General features: G+C 45.1%; 1 long non-coding RNA gene across 1 annotated transcript; it reads left to right on the forward strand.

Moving 5' to 3' along the window:
- Positions 1–17,655: 17,655 nt before the first annotated feature.
- Positions 17,656–25,356, forward strand: LOC309362347. The gene is made up of 3 exons (XR_014164933.1): positions 17,656–17,732; positions 18,358–18,384; positions 25,212–25,356. It is a non-coding gene; the product is annotated as an uncharacterized lncRNA (long non-coding RNA).
- Positions 25,357–25,703: the final 347 nt, after the last annotated feature.

Raw genomic sequence — 25,703 nt, forward strand, 5'->3', positions numbered from 1 at the left:
ATCTCCTTTCTTGTCATTAGAATCCATTGGTTCAGGTCTTGCCTTCTGGAACAACGGGAAACAAGCTTGTTTCATCTTGCAGCTAGTTGGTCCATGAAGGGGTAAAGGACTACAGAACTGTATTGGTAGATAGTCAATGCTAGGTCATGCATCCCCCTCCTCTGGAGAGGGAGGAAGTGAAGCCTTTCTACTCCCCCCCCCTCGTCATCATGTAACCAATGAAGGATGACTTGTGTAAGCTTACTCCTGAGCTCACAGCACAGGTTTTGGAACTATATTCTGTACTTTCTACCCAAGAATATTTTGCCTGTGTTTCTCCCTGTAGCTGCATGGAACAACACATGTATCAGACCTTGAATCTGTAAGCATTTAAAACTTATTTAGCAGTGTGTGATCTGTTCCTCACAAAAGGGGTAGAAGGAGGGGATTAAAAACAGGTCTAACCAGTTATATCCCCAATGCTTCGCTGTGTTGCTTATTTTTGTGAGTTTATTACTCTGCTACTGGAGCGCTTTACTGGGGTGTATAGGGTGTTAGGGGAGGGATAGTATTTTTGAAGTGGGACACATCATGCTCCTTCTAGGGTAGTTTGTTCACCTTTGGTCCCCACCCTGCACCATTGCTGTCAACTTTCAGATTTGAAAATAAGGGATCAGCAGCCTCGAAAATAAGGGATCAGCAGCCTCACCTGTCCCAGGGACAGTCTATGGGATATCTAACAATCTGGGATAGCAGCGGGAAGCAGTGGGAAAAGGTGCTGGAATAAGGGAATTTCCTGCAAAAAAGGGTTAGGTTGACAGCTATGCCCTGCACTCAGCTCTCACCTGTGGCTCCTAAAAGCTGTCAGCAGGTGACAGCAGCTTCGACTGACCTGCTAAACCAGGTAGCCAATGGGTCTCAAATCCTTGGTGAGTGTGATGGGACGATGAGCTGCTTGTGCGTAAAATGCAAGTCCCTCAGAGTTTGATCAGGTTTTCAAACCTCTGCCTGTGACGGAGCCCCTCCAGCATGGCTGCGTCAATCACTAGTAGAATCCGAAAGTGGCTGCTTTCGGAATCGTTTCCAACATAAAAGCTCTTTAACGGAAACACGTCGTCTGGCCTCTCGGCGTGACAGTTTCCGGCGAGGTGTGGGTGTCCCTATAGGAGGTCCTGAGACCTCCCCACTGTTTTCGCTGGAAGCGTCTCTGAGCCATCCCTCCGACTCACTTTCCCTTGGAGTTCTTGCTCGCCCTCTACTGGTTCCCTCTTCCGCTGCTACTCCTCTCTCAACCTCAGTGAGCCTTTGCGCCCCCGGCGCTTTAGATGGCAGTTCCCTGACATCCACCTCCCCTCCAGGGCCCCCTTCACCCCCTCCCGTCTCCTCCCCTACTGGCGGTGAGGAGGTAAAACCCCTGAAAGAACCTCCTTCGTCTTCCGACGTCGCGAACACTTCCCTCCACTTGTTGCTGTTCCTACTCTCTCGGTAATCTTCGTCATCGGAGTCCACTCCCTCTTCCAACTCCGACTCCGCGAACCCTTCCATTTCCTCTTCCTCATCGGTGGTGCCGAAATACTCCCTCCTAAACCTTGCTATCGGCTGAGGTTTCCTCGGGAACCTTTGGTGGAACGTTTCTGTTAAAACCTCGTCATTGACTTCCTCTGCATTCACCCAGGTGTTTTCTGACTCCGGTTCCCCTTCCCACGCCACCAAATACTCCACCTGATTTCCCTTCCACCTGGAATCGAGGATTTCCGCTACATGGTTGCGGCGTTCCCTCTCTTCCAAGGCTGGTCCCCTGACGTACTCCCCTTCACGTCCCCCCCTGTATGGTGACAGTAACGACCTGTGGAACACTGGGTGCAATTTCATGTGGTTGGGTAATCGGAGTTTGAAAGCTACCGGGTTGACCTGCTGAATGACCTCAAAGGGTCCCAATCTTCTGGGCCTCAATTTCTTACAACCCCCTTTGAACGGCAACCCTTGGGTTGACAACCACACTTGATCCCCCACCCTTATGGTTTCACCTTCCCTTCTGTTCTTGTCTGCCTGCTTCTTATATTGTGCCTTAGCCCTTTCTAAGTTGAGCTGGAGCTGATGATGGATCGCTTCCATCTCTTCTACAAAATGTTCAGCCGCTGGGACGCTCCATCTCTCCCCTCCTTCCCCTGGAAATGCCCTGGGGTGACACCCGTAATTTGCCAAAAAGGGACTCATCCCTGTGGACACATTCTCCGCATTATTGTAGGCAAATTCTGCCAACGCCAACTTTTCGACCCAATCGTTCTCTCTGTCATTGACATAACACCTCAGATATTGTTGAAGAATGCCATTTGCTCTTTCCGCCTGCCCGTTGGTTTCAGGGTGCCGGGCAGTTGAAAAATTGACTTCCACGTGCAGCAAGCTCATGAGCTTCCTCCAGAACCTGGAAGTAAATTGTTTGCCGCGATCTGAGATCACCCTCAAGGGAGCCCCGTGCAACCTAAAGATGTGTTCTACAAACAACTTCGCTGTTTCTTCCGCTGTGACTGCATGTGAGCATGCTACAAAGTGGCACATCTTAGTTAACACGTCTACTACTACCATGATGGCTGTTTTCCCCTTGGACTTTGGCAGATCCGTCATAAAATCTATTGATATCGCTTCCCAAGGCCGTTCTGGTGTGGGTAATGGTTCTAATAACCCTGCCGGCGCCCTTCTTTCCCCTTTGGCTCGCTGACATTGGTCACACCCTCTTACATACTCCCTTACATCTTCCCTCACCTTAGGCCACCAAAATTCCCTGGTAACCAACCACATGGTCTTGTGTTGTCCAAAATGTCCCGCCGTGGGGCTATCATGCAACTGCTTGAGTACTCTCCCCCTCAATTCACCTTCGGGTATATACAGTGCCCCTTTGTAATACAATGCCCCATTTCTTTCCTCAAAACCTCCGGGGCTCTCGCCCTCCCCCCTGAGACCTCTGAGCTTATCCTGGGCATATTCATCATTTTCCGTTTCCTCTACCAGTTCTCGTTGCCCCACCAGCGCCGCCCCACACACCCAGCGGTCCTCAGGGATGACATGTCTCTCTTCGATCACCCCTCCCCTTCCCAATACTCTGGTTTGCGTGAGAGCGCGTCCGCCCTGACGTTTTCTGGGCCTGGCACATAACAAATTTCAAAGTTGAATTTGGAGAATTCCTGTGCCCATCTCACTTGTCGTTGGTTGAGCACTCGAGCTGTTCTCCAATACTCTAAATTCTTGTGGTCGGTGCACACTTGCACCTTGTGTTGTGCCCCAATTAATAAATGTCTCCACCTCCGGAATGCTTCGTGAATGGCAAGTAGTTCCCTGTCATACACCGTGTAATTCCTCTCGGATTTATTCAGCTTCTGCGAGAAGAAGGCACACGGTCTCCACTCCGACGCACTCCTCCCCGGTTGAAGAAGGACCGCCCCTACCGCCCGGTCGGATGCATCGGTTTCCACTCTCATGGGTTTTCGTAAATCCACATGCAGAAGTTGTTCTTCCGAGGCGAAAGCCCTTTTCAGTTCTTCAAAGGCTCGATCCGCCTCTACCGTCCAAACAAATTTCTTCTTGCTGCTGAGGCAGTCGGTGATGGGCGCCGTCCAGTGGGCAAAGTTCTTGATGAACTTCCGATAAAAGTTCCCAAACCCCAAGAATCTTTGCACGTCCTTCTTGGTCTTCGGTGTCTTCCATTCCAGTACCGCTTGGACCTTGCCTGGATCCATGGCCAATCCCTTGTCTGACAAGCGGTACCCCAGGAATTCCACCTCCTTGGTATGAAACTGGCACTTCTCCAGTTTCACCCACAGCTGGTTGGCTTGCAGCCTGCCCAACACTTCTCGAACGTCCCTCACATGCTGTTCCTCATCTTCCGAATACACCAACACGTCGTCTAAAAAGGCCACACAATTCTTGTAGAGCAAAGGTCCCAGAACGTGGTTTATAAAAGCTTGAAAACACGCGGAGCCCCCTTGTAGACCGAAGGGCATAACGAGGTATTCAAAGGCTCCCAAAGGGGTAAACATGGTGGTCTTCCATTCATCTCCCTTCCTTATGCGTATCAGATTGTACGCCCCCCGCAGGTCCAGCTTTGTAAAAATCTTTCCCTTCCTTACTCTGGTCAAAATGTCATCAATTCGGGGCATAGGGAAAGCCAGGGGCTCCGACACTGCATTGAGGGCCCTAAAGTCACACACCAGTCTCGGTTTGTCTGTGTTCTTTTTGTCCACAAAAAACACTGGGCTGCCCCCCACCGCTCGGGACTCTCTGATGAAACCTCGCTTCAGGTTTTTGTCAATGAACTCCCTCAGCTCCTGCATCTCCCTGTCTGACATGGCGTACAGCTTGCCTACTGGGAGTTGGGCCCCAGGGAGTAGGTTGATTTGACAGTCAAAGGGTCTATGCGGTGGCAGTTTGTCTGCTTCCCTTTCGCTGAATACGTTGCTCAGATCTGCGTATTGCGGGGGCACCTTCCCTTTGTCCATTACTTCCATCCCGGCTAGGGTGACTCTGTCTCCTCCCGAAACCTTCCCCTCCTTGCAGTGTTCTAGGCAATGCGCTGACCCAAAGGAGACCACCCTCTGATGCCAGCCCACTAGCGGATCGTGTAGCGCCAGCCAGCTCATCCCCAAAATGATGGGCGCTCCTCCCAGGATGGCCACATTAAACGCTATCTGTTCGGTGTGCCTTGCCACCCTCATTATCATCGGGACAGTCTGTTGGCTAACTTCTCCCCCCAACAGCTCTCTGCCGTCAATCGTAGTCACCTGCAAGGGGTTACTTAAAGGGATGGTCTGTATCTGGTGCTCAGCTGCAAACTCCTTACTCATGAAATTACAGGAGCTGCCTGAATCCAAAAGCGCCTTGATCTTTAGTGGGTGTCCGTTTGGCAGTTCTAGTAACACCTCTATCACTAAAGCGGGTCTGGGAGGTTCCGGCATGGGCACTTTCACTGCTCTTTGGCCTGGCTGCTGTGCCCCGACGGTGGCAGCCAGGCGTTGGCTTTTACTTGCTCCTTGCCTTCCTCTTCCTTTCCCCCAACAGCTCCTGCCATCCCTTGCCATTCCTTTCTTTGTGGGCAGACTCTGGCAAAGTGCCCTGGCTGTTGGCAGAGATAACATCTCTTGGCGCTCCTTCCCTCCTTCTTCCGCCCTTCACTGGGATTTGAAACTGTGCGCGCCCGCGCTGTTCCAACTTCCATCGGCTCTGCCGGCGGGAAAGGTGGCTCTGGAATGTCTGGAATGCGGAACTCCCTCCAACGGTCTCCTTTCCCTTCCCGCTTTTCCAAAGCCCTCGCCTCCTGGCGCGCTCCTATGCACAGCGCAGATTTGGTTAACTGATCCATAGACTCCGCCCTGGGCCCCCGGGAAAGCTCATCTTTGACGGTTGAAGAAAGCCCCTCTTCGAAAAGCATTTGGATGGGCTCCGCCGATAGGTCCCACCCCAATTTATGAATCAGCATAGTAAACTCAGTCCAGTACTCACGGACAGATCTGCTTCCTTGCTGGCAAGCCATTAACTGCCTTCGCACCACCCCCTGCTCAATATCGCTGGAAAACATCAGGTCCATGGCACGAAAAAACTTCCTCGTGTCCTTTAGGATCTCATTATTCGCTGCCATCAGGGGTCTAACCCAATCTTTCGCCCCGGATTCGAGATGGCCAATCACAAAAGCCACTCGCGATTCCTCGTCGGGGAAGTCATCAAACTGCAAGTTTAGAGCGTATTGCATCTCTGTTCTAAAGGCATGATAGTTCCTGGGATCCCCCCCGAATTTCTGCACCAATCCTGGAACCTTTCTGGCGAGCGGGGTGGTTTTCTCCTTTCCCTTTTCTGCATCCTGAGCCCTCCTCTCCTCAAGCCTCGCCGTTTGCAGCGCCAACTGGATCTCCAACGCCCTGTACCTTTCTTCCAGGCTTGGACCCCCTCCAGCTGCTCCTGCTCCTCCGGTTCCGGCTGGGTTGCTCATGATGTTTCTCCCTGCACAAGCTGGCTTTCGGTGACTTTCGGATTGCTGTGATGGGACGATGAGCTGCTTGTGCGTAAAATGCAAGTCCCTCAGAGTTTGATCAGGTTTTCAAACCTCTGCCTGTGACGGAGCCCCTCCAGCATGGCTGCGTCAATCACTAGTAGAATCCGAAAGTGGCTGCTTTCGGAATCGTTTCCAACATAAAAGCTCTTTAACGGAAACACGTCGTCTGGCCTCTCGGCGTGACAGTTTCCGGCGAGGTGTGGGTGTCCCTATAGGAGGTCCTGAGACCTCCCCACTGTTTTCGCTGGAAGCGTCTCTGAGCCATCCCTCCGACTCACTTTCCCTTGGAGTTCTTGCTCGCCCTCTACTGGTTCCCTCTTCCGCTGCTACTCCTCTCTCAACCTCAGTGAGCCTTTGCGCCCCCGGCGCTTTAGATGGCAGTTCCCTGACAGTGAGGTAGGGACTTCCTCTGCATGCAGAGACAGGCTCTGGCAGATTGTGCAGATGAGACCAATAGTGGGTCAAATGGTCAGGAAGGCAGTTTCTGTACATGGTGTAGAGAAGTGAGGGGCTGACTGAGCTCATCAACCTGTGAAGGAAGCCCTCACAGTATAGAAGGAAAACTCTGATCCTAAACCTCCACTGCCTTGTTGCTTACCTTGGGAGAAGAAAGGGCTAAGGAGTAAAGCCTACACAAGTCCAGAGTAGAATCCCTAAGATGATGGGATGGCGCCTTGTATGTTTCTCTTGGGCAACTCCTGAAGCCAAGCTGATGCCAAACACATTGTTCTGTTTTCCTCTGGACCACATCAGAGGGGCTGAGAGGAGGGTCTTGTTGTCTGAACAGCCGAGGACCATACATACTGCCCAGGCTTGCACCCCAGAGAGTCACTTTGGTGCTGCTAATGTAGCGGTTTGGCTTCACTCCCCAATTGGAACCTGCATTGTTTCTTGAGACAGTCAGATTCCAACAACAACTGTGCAAAATCCAGGCACTTGGCTGATTGTTTTGTTATTTACTTACACACAGACATGTGGGTCCACGAGGACTCATATATTTAATTTCCTCCCATACATCTTCCATGTGACAGCTCTTCAGGTATCTAAAGATAACTCTCATGTCACCTCTTGGCCTCCTCTTCTCCAAGCTCAACATCCCAAGCTCTCTCAACCAGCCTTCACAAGGTTCATTTTCAGATCCCTATTATTATTATTTATTTATTTATTTATTTATTTATTTATTTATACCCCGCCCATCTGGCTGAGTTTCCCCAGCCACTCTGAGCGGCTCCCAATCAAGTGTTAAAAACAAAACAGCATTAAATATTAAAAACTTCCCTAAACAGGGCTGCCTTCAGATGTCTTTTTAAAATAATATAGCTGCTTATTTCCTTCACATCTGCTTATTTCCGTTCCACAGGGAGGGCACCACTACCGAGAAGGCCCTCTGTCTTCCCTGTAACTTCACTTCTCGCAATGAGGGAACTGCCAGAAGGCTCTCGGTGCTGGACCTCAGTGTCCAGGTTGGAAGATGGGGGGTGGAGCCACTACTTCAGGTATACAGGATCGAGGCCATTTAGGGCTTTAGAGGTCAGCACCAACACTTTGAATTGTGCTCAGAAACGTACTTGGTCACCCTTGCTCTGCACATGTTCCAGCTTGTCCATATCCTTTTTTAACCATGGTTCCCAGAACTGGACACAGGACTCCAGGTACATCTGACCAAGGCAGAATAGTGGTACTATGATGTTCCTCGATCCAGACGCTGAACTTCTGTTGATGCAGCTGAGAATTGCATTATCCTTTTCTTCCTGCTGCATCACACCATTAATACATGTGAAGTGTGTGGTTTCATAAGACCACTAGATCCTTTTCACATGCACTGCTGTCACAACAAATAACATTAAAAAACATAAAACATAAAAAAATCAATCAAAACTGTAGAAACACATCTTTCTTTGGATGCCAGGGAGGCATATCATCAGGCAGGGAGTTCCACCCTGAACAGCAGTGGGAATTGAAGTCCCTTTATGAGCTCTGTGGCCAGCGGGACTGATGCCTATGCACACAAAGTGATCTCAAAAGTTAATGTGAGCCATTCTCCGTCTCTCTGTGTGCTGGAGAAAATAGCTGAGGTGGGCGCTTGGGGAGTTTGCAACCAATTAAGCTGGCCTTTTAAAAGAGCTGTTGATCTCCATTATTAAGACACCTTATCTGTGGAAGTGTCTGTGTGTAGAATGTAGCCTTCTGGAATACAGCAAGAAACTGGGCAATGGGGAAAAAGACTCTGATTCCTTTGAAATGTCAAAAATATAACTCTCTACTCCATCAAAAATGGGGGTCAGGAGCAGTTTGCTGATGATGCTAAATTGTTCAGGGTCATTAAAACTCGGCATTGCAGGAGGCTGGACTAGATCACCCTTTGGGATCCTTCCAACTCTACAATTCTATTATGATGTGGTTCCAGCACTGCAGGGAATTGGACTAGATGGTCTAAATGGCCCTTAGGACTCCCTTCCAACCTGAGAATTCTATGAAAACAATAAGAGATGGCGATGAGCTCCAAAAGGGAAAGAATGGGTGGTAAAATGTGAAATGCATTTTGGTGTAAACTGATGCATGTCAGACGAAAAAGATCTTAAATTCACATATACCCTCATGGGGTCTAAACTGGGGGTGACGGACCAGGAGTGAGACCTTGGGGTGGTGGTAGATAGCTTGGTGAAGTGTGTGGCAGCTGTGAAAAAGGCAAATCCCATGCTAGGGATCATTAGGAAACAAACTGAAAATAAAGCTGCCTGTATCATAATGTCCCTATACAAACCTACAGTGCTGCCCCATTTGAAGTACCATGTACAGTTCTGGTAGCCTCACCTGAAAAAGGAGATTGCAGAGTTTGGAAAAAGTTAACAAAAAAGGCAACTCAAATGAAAAAGGGGGTGAAACAACTCCCTGATGATGAAAGCATTTGGGACTTTTCAGTCTGGAGTAAAGGCAAGTGAGAGGCAACATGATAGAAGATTATAAAACTATGCATGACATGGAAGAAAGTGGATAAAGGAAAGTTTTCCCACTCTCTCATAACTCTAGAACTTGTTGGAACTGAATATTTGAAGATTCAGGACACATGAAAGAAAGTTCTCCACGTAGCGCATGGTTAAACTCTGGAACTCCATCCCACAGGAGGCTATGATGGCCACCAGCTTGGATGGCTTTAAAAGAGGATTAGACCGATTCATGGAGGAGCAGAGGGCTATTGGGGGCTACTAGCCAGGATGGATATGATCTGCTCTCCACAGTTGAAGGTATTCAGGCTTCTGAATGCCAGTTGCTGGAAACCACAGGAGGGGAGAGCAACCTTGTGCATGAAGGTTCTTCTTATGCTCTTACATTTTAATTCCCTCTCATTTTCTTTACATAAATGCATTAATCAGATATTTTAATTCCACTTGCATCAGATTATAGAGGAAGCTTTGTCCACAGGATGTGTCATCTAGAAAATGAACTATATATACATAAATAAAGGTAGCATGGTGTGCTCACATGATAAGACATTAGTTACTTTGCTCACTTTACTTACCTCTCAGACCTGGGCACAAACAGTTTCAGGGAACAAAAGATGTGTGTGTGTGTGTGTGTGTGTGTGTGTGTGTGTGTGTGTGAGAGAGAGAGAGAGAGAGAGGAAGAGAGAGGGGGAGAGAGGGAGGGAGGGAGAATAAGACACTCTTAAATGTCAAGATGAGGAGTTTGAATCTGAGCCCATCTCCTAGAAACCACCAAATACTTGCACAGCTTGGAGGAGCAGACCAATGGCCCTGAATGACCCTGAACAGCTCAAAGCAAGAAGTCCATCTCCAATTTCTTGGTTTTGGGATGGTTCCCAAAGCCACAAATCTTGATGGAGTTCAGAAGCAGCCTCCATCGGTAATGTTCTCTCCTTTCCTTATAAAAACAAAACTATGCAGTTTTGCCCACCAGTTTTCTCTTGGGGAGATGGGGATGTTCCACTACAGCTACAATCAACAATAAATCTGGAGAAATTGGTGGTTTGTTTGCCTACTTTTAGTGCCTCTGAACATCATGCTGTCCTTTCCAGATATTCTGCAGAGTCCCATGTTTCAGACATAGGCGGGTCACCTCCTGGACTCTGATCTGGGATCAAAAACATGCCAATTTCCTTCAAGGTTTCCAACTGCAGGGCTCCTTGGCAATCACAGCTATGAAAGAGCCATTTTTTGCATGACATTATTTTATCCTAGTTCTCTTGGGGATTTACCACTTGACACATCCCAGTGTGTTCTGAATGTGTCACCAACATCAGAAACTGATCTGTACTTGATCCGTGGGAAACCTGCAAGCAGAACATGAGCACAAGGACCCGCTCCCATCCTGTGGCTTCCAGAAACAGGCATTCAGAAGTATTGCTGCCTCCAACTGTAGAGGGCAGAGCACAGCTATAGTGACTAGTAGCCATCAATATTATTTTCCTTCTCCGTGAATTTGTCCTGTCCTCTTTTAAAGCCATCCAAGTTGATTGCCATCACCACCTCCTGCAGGAGCGAGTTCCATAGTTTGACTAAGAAGTTCATTCTTTGATCTGCCCTGAATCTTTCAACATTCAGCATCTTTGTATGCCCATTTCTAGATAGATAGATATAGATGATATAGATGATGATAGATTAGATAGATAGATAGATAGATGACAGATAGATAGATAGATAGATAGATAGATAGATAGATAGATAGATGATAGTGGGAACTGAACCACCAACATCACATTTCCAGGGTCTATGTCCAGGATGAGTGGAGCTGAGCTCATTGAGGTTTTACAGATACATTGAAGATCCCAGTGTTCCTTGTCTTTGGTAGGTAAGTATGGAACATATTAGTGACACATGAGTCCACACTGCAGAAAGGTTGGAATAGAAGGTCTTAGGTTCAATTGACAGTGACAGAGACCCCCACCGGAGACCCTAAAGAGGGTGTTGCCAGTCAGTGTGGACAGTACTGAGCAAGATGGGCCAATGATCATTATAAGGCAGCTTCCTCTATTCCTGTTATTTTACAGAAGAAAAAAGGGAAAAAAGAAGAAAAAGAAAAAGTGATTTTATGAACTATTGAAGACAACCTATAACTAAATGACTGTGGGAAAATGTGGAAATGCTCCTTGGAAACTTTGAGGCAACTGGACCCAAATTTGTAATGTTACAAACCTTATGGGAGAAAACTTGCTTCTTCATATCTTATTACTTTACAATTGCTAGGGGCTGGATGTTTCCAGTAATGAGTCCTTTTGCTTTGTGAAAACACTGCATCATGGAAATATTTCCATGCATCATGGTCTTCATTGTCTGAAGTCTCTCCCTGTATCATTGGGTGTGTACTCTGAAATCCTGCCCTGCATTGGGGAGTTTGCAGTCTCTCCCTGGGTTTGCCGTGTGAAAGTTCTCCTTTCATAATGGGTGCATAGTCTAAAATCACTCCTTGCACCATGGGGTTTGCAATCTGAATTCTTTCCCAGCATCATAGGCTTTCTAGTCTGAAATCTCACCCTGCATCATTGGCTTTGTAGCCTGAAATCTCTCACTGATTTGTAAGGTTTATGGAAGACCATCTGCTTTGCATGCAGAAAATCTCAGATACAATCCCCAGTGGCATCTCCAGGTAGGTCTAAGAGACAGCTCTGCCTGAGAAACCAGAGAGCCATTGCCAATCACTGCAGACAGTACTGAGCTAGCTGGACTAATGGGTCTGATTCAAGGTAAGACGGGTTCCAAGTTTTCTGAGATGATCTCTGGACTGTTTTTTTAAAAAATAATTTTTATTAACCGGCCAATCAAATCAAATTAAATCACATCACATAAATTCCGAATTACAAAGCTGAATTTTAAATTTTGTTGGGGGGACCCATATTTCAAGATCCGAAGGGGGATTCTGATCATCTTCTTGCTACTGCGTTAATGTCCAAATCAGTCCAAATCAATCCAAACAGAGTTCATAATTCTATCCAGTCTTATCTTGCTGTTTCCACATCACATCTTGTTCATATATTTTCTCTTTTTTCTTTATGATCTCTTCTGATAGTCTCCTTAAGCCGATAAACACCAATAATAATCCTGTGTGAATTTTTCCGTTCTTCCAATCCTCAAATCGAGATGGTTTCCATATATCATCGCCTTCATAGATAACATCGCTCTTTCCATTATTAATCTCGCAAAACTGTCGCTCTCAAGTCCCACTGAGGAGTTTCACCCACAATATAAAAACAGCTCTATTTCTCTATTTCTCCTCTCAGACTTAAGTCCTCCGACAGAACTTCCCAATATGGCGACGGCATTTTTAACTGCGTCATTCCAAAGCTCTTATACATTTCACGCTCTTCGTAAAACATGCTTTGGTTTGAAAGTTTATCTCCACACAGCCTTAAATCCACAGCTTACCGGTAAGTCCTTAAAACGACATTTCTGACTCGTGAGGGGAGGGGATTCTTGTTTAATCACATAAGGAAAGAAAGGAAAGGGTTTTTTTCCCTTCCCCCATCAGTCATTTGCCGTACCAAGTCTTGGCATATCTTCTCATGATTTCTCTTGTTCCTTCGACTCGTCTTATTTTATCAGAGATCTCTTCTGTTAGCAGTCTTTACTCCCCCTTCTTCCTTGAGATATGTGCATTCCTTCATCCAAATTGTTTCTTTTGAAGTTCTTGTAGCTAGTGGCATGGATCAGGGATGGCGTCCAGGAGCACCGGAATCCCACAGGAGGGCTTTGTACCTAGTGCCCCCATCCCCACAAATTCGGGGGTGGTATACGGCACAGCAGGCAAGGCAGTCCCCCCCACCATCCTGGGGGGGGGGTAGAGAGGCTAATTACTCCCATCATAGCCTCCAAATTACCTCATGTGGGTCGGAGAGATGTTATTGTCAGCCATCTTCCGATGCGCCCCCTAGTGGCCCGCATGATCTCTGGACTGTTGAGGGGTTTTGGTCTCCTCCCATTTTCAGGGCATCCATCCCACCCACCCCCTCTCCTGCTCCCACCTCTGGAAAAGGAAGCTGCCCAAAGGGTATGCCAGTGAGGTGCAGTGAGGTCCTGCTTCTCCAAAGATTGGTCTGTTCCCTTGACGCAAAGGTGAATGATCTGGAAAAAAGGTAAGAGAGGCTCTCTGATAACACTAGAACTTGTGGGTATTCAATGAAGCTGAATGTTGGAAGGTTCAGGACAGATAAAAGGAAGGACTTCTTAGTTAAGCTATGGAACTCCCTCCCACAGGAAGCAGTGACAGCCACAAACTTGAATGGCTTAAAATGAGGATTGGGGAAAACAATCATGAAGGAGGAAAATGATATTGATGGCTAGGAGCCAGGATGGCTAAGCTTCACTCCCACAGTTCAAGGCAGCAATATTTCCAAATACCAGTTGCTAGAAACCACAGGAAGGGAAAGCACTCTTGTGCTCCAGTCCTGCTTGCTGGTTTCCTTTTTGGTTGGCCACTGTGAGAACAGGATACTGGACTAGATGGGACATTAACCTGATGCAGCAGGGTTCTTCTTATGTTCATATGTGAGTGGTGAATGAGAATTCAGGGACGCTGTAGCTGCGTCCCACTCCCACAGTTACAGGGAGTGGGAGAATTCTGTTGAGGAAAATGAAGGTCTTGAGAGGAGAGCATCTGTAAGGAAGACAGAAGCATTCCCTTCAAAGGACTTACTCCTTATTGCTTTTTAAAAAAATATTATTGAATCTGGGATCTTTGCATCAACACATCAGAAGAGTTTTGCTGGTTCTGAACATGCATCCATCTACTGTTGTTCTATGATTCTGCTGCAGGGTTTCATCTTTTTATGTGAATAGGCCTCTAAATGCCGCCCCACTAGCATTTCTGAAGTGTATGCTCATGCGATGTCTATAAGCTCTCGATATGTAGAGGGGGAGGGGAGGGGGAAGAGAAACATATGTTTGTGCTTTGGCTATGACTACTACAGCCTTCTCCCCACCCCTAGTGGTCTTCACGCTTTGCATTAGCCCAACCCAATTATAACTTCAAAGTTCTCAAGTTCAGCTTTGCCTCCAATGCGGGAGCATTCACAGGGTTTGCAATGGCTCCCCACTCCTATTTATTTCAGCCACCCCACACCAACAAGTTGAAGGGACCTCTTTCCATCTGTGGGGTTGTTTTGTTTTTTTTTGCATTTGGGATATTTGACCTGACTTTAATTTGAGTTAAAGCATCTGATATTTCTAATAGCAATAACCAGTGGGGTTTTTTCTGGCAGCACTTACCAGTATGCTCTCCTAATGTGTGGCAGGAGCTAAATGATAGTATCATAGAATTGTAGAACTGGAAGATACCCCATAGGTCATCTAGTCCAATGCCTTGCAAAATAGATACAACCACCTGGAAATCACAGAGAGGTGGCGGAATAAGTGGGTGTCCCCAAGAAACATGAGAGTCCTGATTTCAATCCATGCCCCTTTGCTGTCTGGGTGAGAGAAATGCCTCACAATGCTGACCCTCATGGAATTTGAGTCTCACATTGAGCAAAAGGATTCCTGCATTGCAGAGGGTTGGACTAGACCCTTGCAACTCCACAATTCCATGATCATCATCAATAATAATAATAATAATAATAATAATAATAATAATAATAATAAATTTATTTGTACCCCACCCATCTGGCTGGGTTTCCCCAGCCACTCTGTGCAGCTTCCAGCAAAGATGAAAAATATATTAAAATGTAATCAAGGGATTAAGACTTTCCAAAAGCATCTGTCTATTTCAGAGATGGGGACATAGCACTTAAGATTGAGAAATGAGATATGTAGGAGAAATTCTATGTTCCAGAGTGGTTGATTGAAGTTGTGGCAGTTTGTCAGGATGAACCCTGTGGTGTTCTCCCAAGGATGAAAAAGGGCTGCAATTAATAGATCATGGAGACATAGAAGGTTTCCTTGCAAAGCTTTCCTCAAATAAAAAGGGAGACATTGGCGTGGAGAAGAGGAGACTGGGGGCTTGTCCACACCTTCACTTGTCCTATGCCTAGAAAGCACAGGTTCAAGCAGTTTTCTGTTTCACCCATGTTTTCAAGTCACAAGTCCAAGCAGTTTTCTCCTTGCCTCACTCCTTTCCCAGGGAAAATCTGCTCTTTAGTTTTAAATTGGGGGTGAAAGGCAATCCATAGAAAACCCGATTGCCACTTGCTCCAGCTGAGTCCTGAAGAGGAGAAGAGGAGGAGGACTGAAAGGAAAGACAAGAGCTATCTTAAAGTATCTGAAGAGCTGCCACATTGAATATAGAGGAAACCTGTTTTCTGCTGCTCCAGAGGTGAGGACCTGAACCAATGGATTTGAATGACAAGAAAGGAAATTCTGACTAAACCTTAGGAAGGACATTCTGATGGTTAGCGCTGTTGGACAGTAGAACGAACTCTCTTGGAAAGTGGTAGACCCTCCTTCATTAGAGGTTTCTAAGCAGAGGTTGGGTGGCCACCTGCAAGGAATTCTTTAGCTTTGATTTCTGCTTTGCAGGGGATTGGTCCCTTCCAAGCCTGAAACTCTATGAGCCTATGAAAGAGAGCACCAGGGAAACATGGGTGTATCTAAGCAAATCCTGACCTCTTGCCTCAGTGCCCCTCTTTCACATCCCTCTGACCTCAACCCTATTGTGGTCAAACATCTTTGGATACAATTTGTTCCTTTGTCTTGGCATCAAAACTCAGAACCCAGAGATTAGGAAAAAAAGATCACCAAGCGGCCATTTCTGGATTTCCTTTGCTTCCTGAGCTGAGCTCGTGGGCTGCCTCGTAAACTACCTCAAAATCTTTGTTAGCGTAGCCGATGGGGTGAATATTTGGTCTTAAAGCAACACATTGTGGTCCGGAAGGTCAGGCCCCATTACTTTAATTGCCAAATCATCCTCCCCCCCTCTGGTCCCCTAGCGGAGGGAAATAATGCCCCAATAGCCTCACAACAATGAGGAATTTCTAACTTTTTCCTTTGAAAGCAGACATGGTATCAAGAGCAGGCCAGAAAGAAATCTTAGCCACACAGATTCCTTGAAAAAACTCAACAAGTGTCATTTTGAATTCCATAAAAAAACATCAAAAGAGCCTGCTGAATCAATGGCCCAATTAGTCCAGCACCCTGTCCTCTCAGTGGACAACCAGATGCCCTCTCACCTCCTATGGTTTCCAGCAACATTGCTGCATCCAACTGTGAATGCAGAGCCGAGCCATCATGGCTGGTAGCTCTCAGTAGCCTTATATGTTAGAGTATGTGTCTGAACTCGCATGCATGCCAAGCATTCATGTGTGTGCATACACACACTAATGAGAGGTCTGGGATCTATCACTAGAGTTATAACGTGTGTCCGCTTATGAATATGTGTTTGCCTCCATTCCTTCCTAAATGAAACTCCTGGCACCCGATACTTTTTGTTCTGGTCTGGCGATCCTAATGATCTCTTAACTGCTAGACCCAGTAATTTTTAGAGGTAAACAAATAGCTATACATTAAGATTCCTGAGAGACAGATTAACAAAGAAAGCTTCATTTATTATATGAAATGAAAGTGGCAGAATACATAAATGCTGTTTCAGACAGTAAAATTACAATTTAAACAGGCAGCAAATCTTACCTTGCATACACACTTTGATGTGAAGTGGAAGAATCCCTACCTATTCCCAAAATCCTAGAGAAGTGAGTGTGACAATTTTGCCAACAGGAATCACACTAATACTAAGTTTAAAAATTGAAGTTCTTTTTTGAACCACGTAACTGAGCAGACGTCTGAGGCTTCAGATTCAGACCACATGTTTTAGACCAACTTTGCATTTTGTGACCAATAATCCCTTGCCTCTGTTGTTTTTTCTGCAGCATTGAATGATGCATGAGTGAGACTTCTCATTACTGTAAGTAAAGCATTTAAACTTACTTAAGGTTGTGCTCTATTCATTCCAAGACAGGTACAGGCAGGGGAGCAAATTATAAGTGCTGAATGCTGGGACATTTTAAAGGTCTAGTACCCCATATTTCTGATGCCTTGCAAACACACACATTTCAGTTTTAAATTCTGCTGGGTCCATCAAGCCCACCCCTTTTAATTCAGACAGTCAGCTGTTTTCCTTTTGCAGTTTCTCACACCCATGGGAATACCAGGATCAACTGGTATTCCACAGTTATTTCCCAGCATAAGGTTATGATGGCCCAGAGCGGGAACAAATCCCAGAGTTGTGAAAGTATTTTGCAGAGATTTTTTTGAACTCTTGGAGTGATTTTTCAGACTTTCAGATTCCCCCAGCCCCCCAGGCACCCCCCCAGGCTCAGGGGGAGAGAGAAGCTTTCCCCACCAGTATTTTGTTTGCTTTGTTTCTATTGTGAGAGGATCAACTCCCCCTCCTTTCTCTACTCACATTGTAGGGGGTTGGACTAGATGACCCCCAGGGTCCCTTCCAACTCTTCAGTTTCATGATTCTATGCAAAGTCAGCCCATTCTTGAGTAACTAGGGAGAGCCTCCTCTCACTCTGGTGTTTCCTTTCCCAGACATAGATTCTTTTAAACACATATTTTCGAAACCAAACCACAATCCCAGCTAGTCATTCCACTTGGAAAAAGCAGGCAGGGCTTTCTTGTTTTTGAAGAGATAACAATGTTGCCTTTGTTTCGCTTTTCCCTCTCCTCCCACCCTCCTCCTCTTCCATTCCATTTTCCCCAGCTCATAAGCTGCCCCATGACATTGTCGATCCTGCGCCAGGAATTGGAGGACTCACTAGAAGAGCGTAAGAGCATAAGCAAAGCCTGCTGGATCAGGCCAATGGCCCATCTAGTCCAGCACCCTGTCCTCACAGTGGCACACCAGATGCCCAAATGGAAAACCTGCAAGCAGGACCTCAGCCCAAGAGCCCCTTTCCCTCCTGTGGTTCCTAGCAACCCATATTCAGAAGCATTGCCCCATTTTGGAGGCAGAACATAGCCATCCTGGCTTGTAGCCATCAATAGCCCTCTCTTCCATGTACTTGTCTAATCATCTTTAAAAGCCACCCACAATTTAACTAAAAACTCCTTTCTTTTATGTGTCCTGAATCTTCCAACATTCAGCTTTGCTGGATGTTCACAAGTCTGAGTGTTAGGAGAGAGGGAGAGAAACTTCTCTCTATCCACTTTCTTCATGCCATGCATAATTTAATAGTAGTACGACTCATGCAACACGTTGGTGACTAATATACATACAGTAATTACCAAAATAATTATATATTCTTTATCAATCTTCTGAGAAAAATACAAAACCTTGTTCAAAGCCACAGAGACTTACGAACTACCCAACCTAAGATGAACTTATAATGTCTGGTTTCAATGGATTTTTCAAATGCTTAACTCAGTCTTTTGTTTTCTTTATCTTTTTAGGTAAGTTCATGAAGATACCAACAAAGGGTAAGTTCGGTGTTGTTCACAATACTGAGAGATGCTAATGGAGTTGTTAATGAAGTTGTAGACAGGGTGCCAGCGTTTTGACCTGTTTCACCCTGGCAGTCCAAGAAATCAAGATGGGGCCTTTTTACTGGGGCTTGCAGATAGCACACTCCCAAAGTAGTTTTCCGGGCTTCTTCAGTGGTCTAATCTCAAAGCCCTGATATGTATATTGATATTCAATTTCATAAAGAATACTATTTCTTGACTTAAGCTTAAGAGACTGATTTGCTTCATAATTTAATAAGCTTCTACCACACAATCTCAACCTTGCCTTTTCTCTAAAGTAAAATGTCCCAAATGCTGCAACCTTTCTCTATAGCAGAGTTGCTCCATCCCCTTGATAATAGTTCTGGGTGCCACAATTTAAGGATATTGACAAGCTGGAATATGTGCAGAGGATAGGATGATAGGATGATCAAGGGTCTAGATGCCAAGGCTTATGAGAAACTGTTGAAGGAGCTGGGTATGCTTAGCATGGAAAACAGGAGACTGAGAGGTGATATGATTGTTGTTGTTGTTGTTTAGTCATGTCCAACTCTTTTTGACCCCATGGACCAAAGCATGCCAGGCACTCCTGTCTTCCACTGCCTCCCGCAGTTTGGTCAAACTCATGTTAGTAGCTTTGAGAGCACTGTCCAACCATCTCATCCTCTGTTGTCCCCTTCTCCTTGTGCCCACAATCTTTTCCAACATCAGGGTCTTTTCCAGGGAGTCTTCTCTTCTCATGAGGTGGCCAAAGTATTGGAGCCTCAGCTTCAGGATCTGTCCTTCCAGTGAGCACTCAGGGCTAATTTCCTTAAGAATGGATAGGTTTGGTCTTCTTGCAGTCCATGGGACTCTCAAAAGTCTTCTCCAGCACCAAAAGCATCAATTCTTTGGCGATCAGCCTTCTTTATGGTCCAGCTCTCACTTCCATACATCACTACTGGGGAAATCATGGCTTTAACTATATGGACCTTTGTCAGCAAGGTGATGTCTCTGGTTTTATGATGCTGTCTAGGTTTGTCATCACTTTTCTCCCAAGAAGCAGGCATCTTTTAATTTTGTGACTGCTGACACCATTTGCATTGATCATGGAGCCCAAGAAAACTATCTTCAAATATCTAAAGAGCTGTCACATGGAAGATGGAGCAAGCTTGTTTTCTCCTATTCTGGAAGGTAGGACTCGAACCAATGGCTTCAAGCTCCAAGAAAGGAGATTCTGAATAGACATCAGAAAAAACTTTCTGACTGTTAGAGCTGTTTGATATCAGAAGGGTCTCCCTCGGGAGGTGGGGGGCTCTCCTTCGTTGGAGGTTTTTAAGCAGAGGTTGGGTGGCCATCTGTCAAGGATGCTTTAGGTGACTTTCCTGAAGAGCAAGGGGTTGGACTAGATGAGTCTTGGGGTGCCTTCCAACTGTACAATTCTATGATTCTATTAATTTGGAAGATTCAGGGCAGATAATAGAAAGTCCTTCTTCCTACAGCACATAGTTGAGCTGTACAACTTGCTCCTGTAGGGCACAGTGGTAGCCACCTACTGTGAAAACAGGACAGATGTCATAGATGGGCCATTGACTCTTCTTATGTTCTTACAGTATTTAGAAACATGAGTAGCTTTATACTGGATGGGGTGGGATGAGGCAGAACCCTGATCATTGTGGCTCTATAAGAAGAGCTTTCCCAATTCTTCATATTATTAGTTATTGTTGGTTAATTAAAAAATAGGCATAAAACAGAATTCCTGGATATCAAGATCCAACTTTGGGGCAAGTACTACTTAATCAATTAAGCCCCTTCTGAAATTGTCCGTCCTAATTTTGGGTGGGTGGGTGGGTGGGTGGAGTTCCTTCCATTTCCACTTCTTCCATTCTTTTTCCAGAAGAGTTACCACAGGCTTGGTAGCTTTTTCTTTTGAATTCACTCCAAATTGCACAGTCTGTTGGACCTTTAAAATATGCCTTTTTCTGTTCCAAAACTTCTGTCTTCCCCCTCCAATAGGAAAAGACCACACATCTGGTAAATTAAAAACTGGTTTCCTTACAAACTCTTCAAAGATCAGATTCATGTGCTTTTCCCTCCATCAGTCAGAAAAATTGCACAGGCAGTAAAGTTTGACTTGATTGCAAAGTGGTGAAGGTTCCTAAAATATGGGTTTAGAAACTCTAGCGTGGCCTGTGAGAGCCATGTGAGCTCTTTATGCACTGAGTCCATCAGGTAGACTGGAAGTGAACGAAGCCTTGATTCCCTCCCGAGATGATATACTGTAAGCCAAGAACCACAGTTCTAATCTCTTCATGCATTAATTAGACATAAGAATGTTGGTTAAATGAGGCTGGTTATCACAGACCCTTAACCTCAAGGTCCCAGGGTGGGTTAAAACAAATAAAACATAGCGCTGCACAATATTCAAAACCATTTAGAACAGTGGTTTCCAAATTGGGTGGTAAATAGTGGATTTTTTTAAACAAAAGTTGACTGACTTTATGTGAAAAATTCTTTAGCTGTGATTCCTGTACTGCACGGGGTTGGACTAGATGGTCCTTGAGGAAACTTCAAACTCTACAATTCTATGATTAAAGCAGAGGAGGAGTGAGGAAGGTTGTCAAATCTCTGCCATTTGCTCCACCTCTGTCTTCTCCTTCATCATCTGCAAGGGTGTCTTAATTATTTTATTTTATGCAGCTTATCAGACCTGTCTTTACTGCCCACCCCACCCCTTTCAAAAGTGTTGCTCCCATTCATCCCTAGCACATATTCATTCAACAGTGGGGTGGGGGCCTCCCTTTGTTCCAAGTTCAGCTCCTATATCATCCTGCCAAAGAGTTCGGGCTCCCTCACAACTGCCTCGCCAGCCCTGCATGTCTGGGGATTCATGATAAACTGCCATCTCAACATTTCACCCCACATTACAAATGAACTGTGTGGAATGGGTAGGAAAGATGGAAAAGGGTGGGTGTGGGGTTAAGTCTGCAAGCCTTGCTGGTATCCATTATGCCTGGAGAATTACCCTCCCAACCACCGGCCCACAATCTCTGTTTTTGGGTCTGAAGGCAGTTAATGCTAGCAGGATTAGCACTTGGGCAGGGGGCAGAATTGAGAAGAGTTTTGAGGTGGGATGGATTTGAAAATCCTGGGCTGTAAGATTAAAAGGGTGTGGAGGAAGGTGTGGAGGCATGGTTCTGTGATAAGATGAAAGAATCATAGTGTTGGGACCCCCAAGGGTCTTCTAGTCCACTCCCTGCAATGCAGGAATCACAGCTCAAAAATCCCTGACAGATGACCGTCTAACCTCTGCTTCAAAGCCTCCAATGAAGGAGAAGCCCCACATTCTACTGTCAAAAAACAGCTCTTACCCTCAGAAAGTTCTTCCTAAGGTTTAATCAGAATCTTGTTGGTTTGGTTCTGCCATCTGGGATAGTGGGGGGGGGGGGGAAGCTTGCTCCATCTTCCATGTACCACCCTTCAAATATTTAAAGATGTCTGTCATAGCTTTTCTCAGTCTTTTCTTCTCCAAGCTAAACACACTCAACTCCCTCATCCATTTTTTATAAGGCTTGGTTTCCTGTCCATTGATCATCCTTGTCACTCTCCTCTGCCCACCCTATAGTTTGTCAATATCCTCCTTAAACTGGGGTACCCAGAACTGACACAGGACTCCAGAAGGGGTCTGGCCAAGGCATAATAGAGCAGTACTTTAACTTTCTTGGATCTAGACACTGCAACTCTGTTGATGAAGCCTATAATTGCATGAGCCTTTTTTTGCTGTTGCATCACACTGTTAACTCACATTTCCGGACCCTTCATAATCTTGGTGGGCATCTTTTAAGCATGCAATCCCTAACCTGAGCATCTTAAGTGGTCGAGTGCAGAAAGCATCCGAATAATGCATAATGTGCCTCTGAACTATCGCTAACCCCCACTTCTTCACAATATCTCAATGTTTAATTTGAGACACAGAGGGATCCAAAGTAGAATAAGGAAGCATAATAAAAAATGACTTACATTTGCAAGCCCACCAGCTGTGTGCACAAAAGCACAGCTTTGAATGCTCTTTGATTGAACAACTTTCACACATTCCTGTGTAATGAGGCAGTTATTTAAAAGAAGAAATCACATTTCCTCCATGAAGATTCTCTGCTTTCTTCCAGCAAGTTCCTCACAAGTTTTCAGAAACTTTCAGGCTTGTACAGTGGTACCTCGGTTTAAGAACAGCCCAGTTTACGAATTATTTGGTTTACAAACTCTGCAAAACCGGAAGTAGTGTCCCAGTTTGCGAACTTTACCTTGGTCTAAGAACGGAAGCCGAACAGTAGAAGGGCACCGGCAGCGGGAGGCCTCATTAGGGAAAGCGCCCCTCAGTGTAAGAACAGATTTGGTTTAAGAATGGACTTCTGGGACGGATTAAGTTCGTAAACCGAGGTACCACTGTACTCCTCATTCCCTCACTCACAATCATAGGAACCAACGTCAGTCTCCCAATAAAATATTTAAGGGGCCATTCCCCTCCAAAGTTGATTAGTATTACCATTCAAATGGTGTTTGTGCACTGCATCATGTGATCAATTATGCAGGCCAAGGCTTACCTTGTCCCCCCCACAAATATTTTGTTCAAGTAGGCACCCCTACTCATAATTAAATCATAGAATTGTAGAGTTGGAAGGATTGGTTATTCCTTCAGTGAAGGAAAGTCCATGGTTCCTCATCATCCTGGAAAAATGTAACAAGGAGTCTCTCGAAACAATTTTGTCAGTTAGAAAATTATAGAATATAATGTCTATTAAAAATAAGTCCAATCAATTTTCCCATGCTAAATTGACTTTGTGGGGAAACCCAGCTTTAAACATTGGGGGCAATATGGAAAAGTGGGGTGGAAGTGAGCATACTGACTTTGAAGCAGCTGATAGACGAGGAAGATTAATTTTACATGAATGCTACTTTAAGAGATAAACATCATCTCTCAAATGCAGCACAAGGGCAATATTTGCAACTGCAACACTTGGTAACTGCTTTCTTTGGATCGGCAGTTTTTACAGCTTCTGGGATAGCAGAACAATTGGTCAAATCCTTTGAAACTAAAACGCCTGTGATAATCTTTTATAGATATTTGCTATCGGTGAATCAATTTGGGACACAGGTTTTAAGAAATGAGAGAAACAAAGAGTTGGAGGTTCCTATTCAACCTAGACAGTGGGAAAGAGTTTTAGTTTCTATAGCAAAGGTGTCAATGAACTTTAAATTACGACATATACAACAGAAAATAATATTTAGACTTTGTTGGACTCCACTACCTGTAGAAAAGAACTGTCTAAGACAGCATGTGGTTGGAGATGTAATAATGATAAAGCTTATTTGAAACATGTGTTTTTACAATGCCCTTCGCTTACTAAGTTTTGGGAGAAAGCATTGGATTGTATAAACATGACTGCGTAAAAAGTTAAAATTTTCAGAGGGAAATATTCTTTTGAATTACTTACCTACCATATGGAATTTGACAACTGGCCAATGTAAATGGATGTTTCATGCCCTTACTATGGCCAAAAGGCTGATACTGATGCACTAGAAGAATAAATCAATGCCCCCCTTCAGTCAATGGATTCAGGATATGACAACACTCAGGACTTATAAATGGATTGTTTATAGACTTAGACTTTGCATGGACAAGTATAACAATATTTGAAAAACATTTATAAAAAATAGTAGGTTATAAATAACCATATTTGTATTTGGATAATAATGACATTTATATACATATATACTAGACAAGCATATGTTTGCATGTATAGTGATATAATAATATACCTTCCCCCTTTTTATCCCCCCCCCATTTCCCCATTTCCCCCATGTTGTTTTTGTTTTATTTTTAAGTCCCCCGTGATATTAGTGCAGAGATGCTGGTATAATGAGGGCTGGATGAGGTAACCTTTAGGTGGATTTGTAGCTGGTTGACAAACTGAACCCAAAGAGAGCTCACTAATGGTTCCTCCTCATCCTGGAAAAAAGGGACAAGTTGGGTGCCACAAGGTTCTGTCCTGAGCCCGTTGTTGTTCAACGTCTTTATAAATGATTTGGATGAAGAAATAGAAGGGGTGATCATCAAATTTGCAGATGACACCACCTGGGAGGGATAGTCAATGCTGCAGAAGACAGAATTGGGATTCAAGATGGCCTTAAAGAGATTGGAAAACTGGGCCCAAACTGGAAAAAAAATGGATTTCAATGGGGAGAAAGGTAAGGTTCTACACTAAGGCAAAAAGAAGCAGTGACACAAAGGTAAGATGTGGGATACCTGGATTGCTAGTAGGACATGTGAAAAGGATCTAGGTCTTAGTAGACCACAAGCTAAGCAAGCAAATAAAACTAAATGCTATTCTAGGCTGCACTGACAGAAGTATAGTGTCCAGGTCAAGGGAAGTAACAGTACGGATTCCTTTCAGACTGAGGGAAGAAGGGCTGAACAGTCTTCCAGCTGTTCTTCTGGTCCAGATGTGACCCAAAACCTTTGGGTGTTTGAGGCTGGACGGCGAAAGCTGAGCTCTTTGCTTTGCTGGCTGCATAAAAGCAGGGAGAAGAGAACAGAAACATGGAAGGAATGGCAATGAAAGCTGAGCCAGACCCATCCCATCAACTCTAACAGAAAAAAGAAATGGGGAAGAAGAAGAAAACACCTTTTGGTTTAAACATGTTGCAGTGAGTGCTTTCTGTGTTTGTAAAGTTCCAGCTTTTAATGATCATGCCTTTAGAAAATGTGTTATTCAGGCAATATCAATATAGTAAGTAATTCTATCCTATCTCATGCTTCATCACAGGTCCCTCCATTAGTTGGACCAGACAGATAAGAACATCAGAAGAGTCCTACTGGATTAGGCCAAATCTGGTCCAGCATCCTGTTCTCACAATGTTCAACCTGGTGCATGTGGGAAACTAACAAGCAGGATTCAAGCACAAGAGCCCTCTCCCCTGCTGGATCAGCCCAATAGACCATTGGTCCAGCATCCTGTTCTCACAGTGATTTTATACAGTTTTGGATACCCCAGTTTAAAAAGGATATTGACAAGCTGGGATGTGTGCAGGGGGTGTGTGGTCCCAGTAGGGTCGGATCAAGGCAGAATAAAAGTAATACTGTGACTTCCCTGGATCAGAATATTTCTATTTCTCTTTTGTTAATTTCTAGGATTGCATTAGCTTTTTTTTTTTTTTTTGCTGTAGTATCACATTGTTAAATTTGCAATCTAGTAAGATCCCTTTCCTGTCATCCCACAAGCCCTAATGCAAGGGCCAGAGTCAGCAAAAATTAATGT

This window comes from Podarcis melisellensis, assembly GCF_964234715.1.
Source record: "Podarcis melisellensis genome assembly, chromosome: Z".
In the NCBI taxonomy this organism is placed as follows: domain Eukaryota; kingdom Metazoa; phylum Chordata; class Lepidosauria; order Squamata; family Lacertidae; genus Podarcis; species Podarcis melisellensis.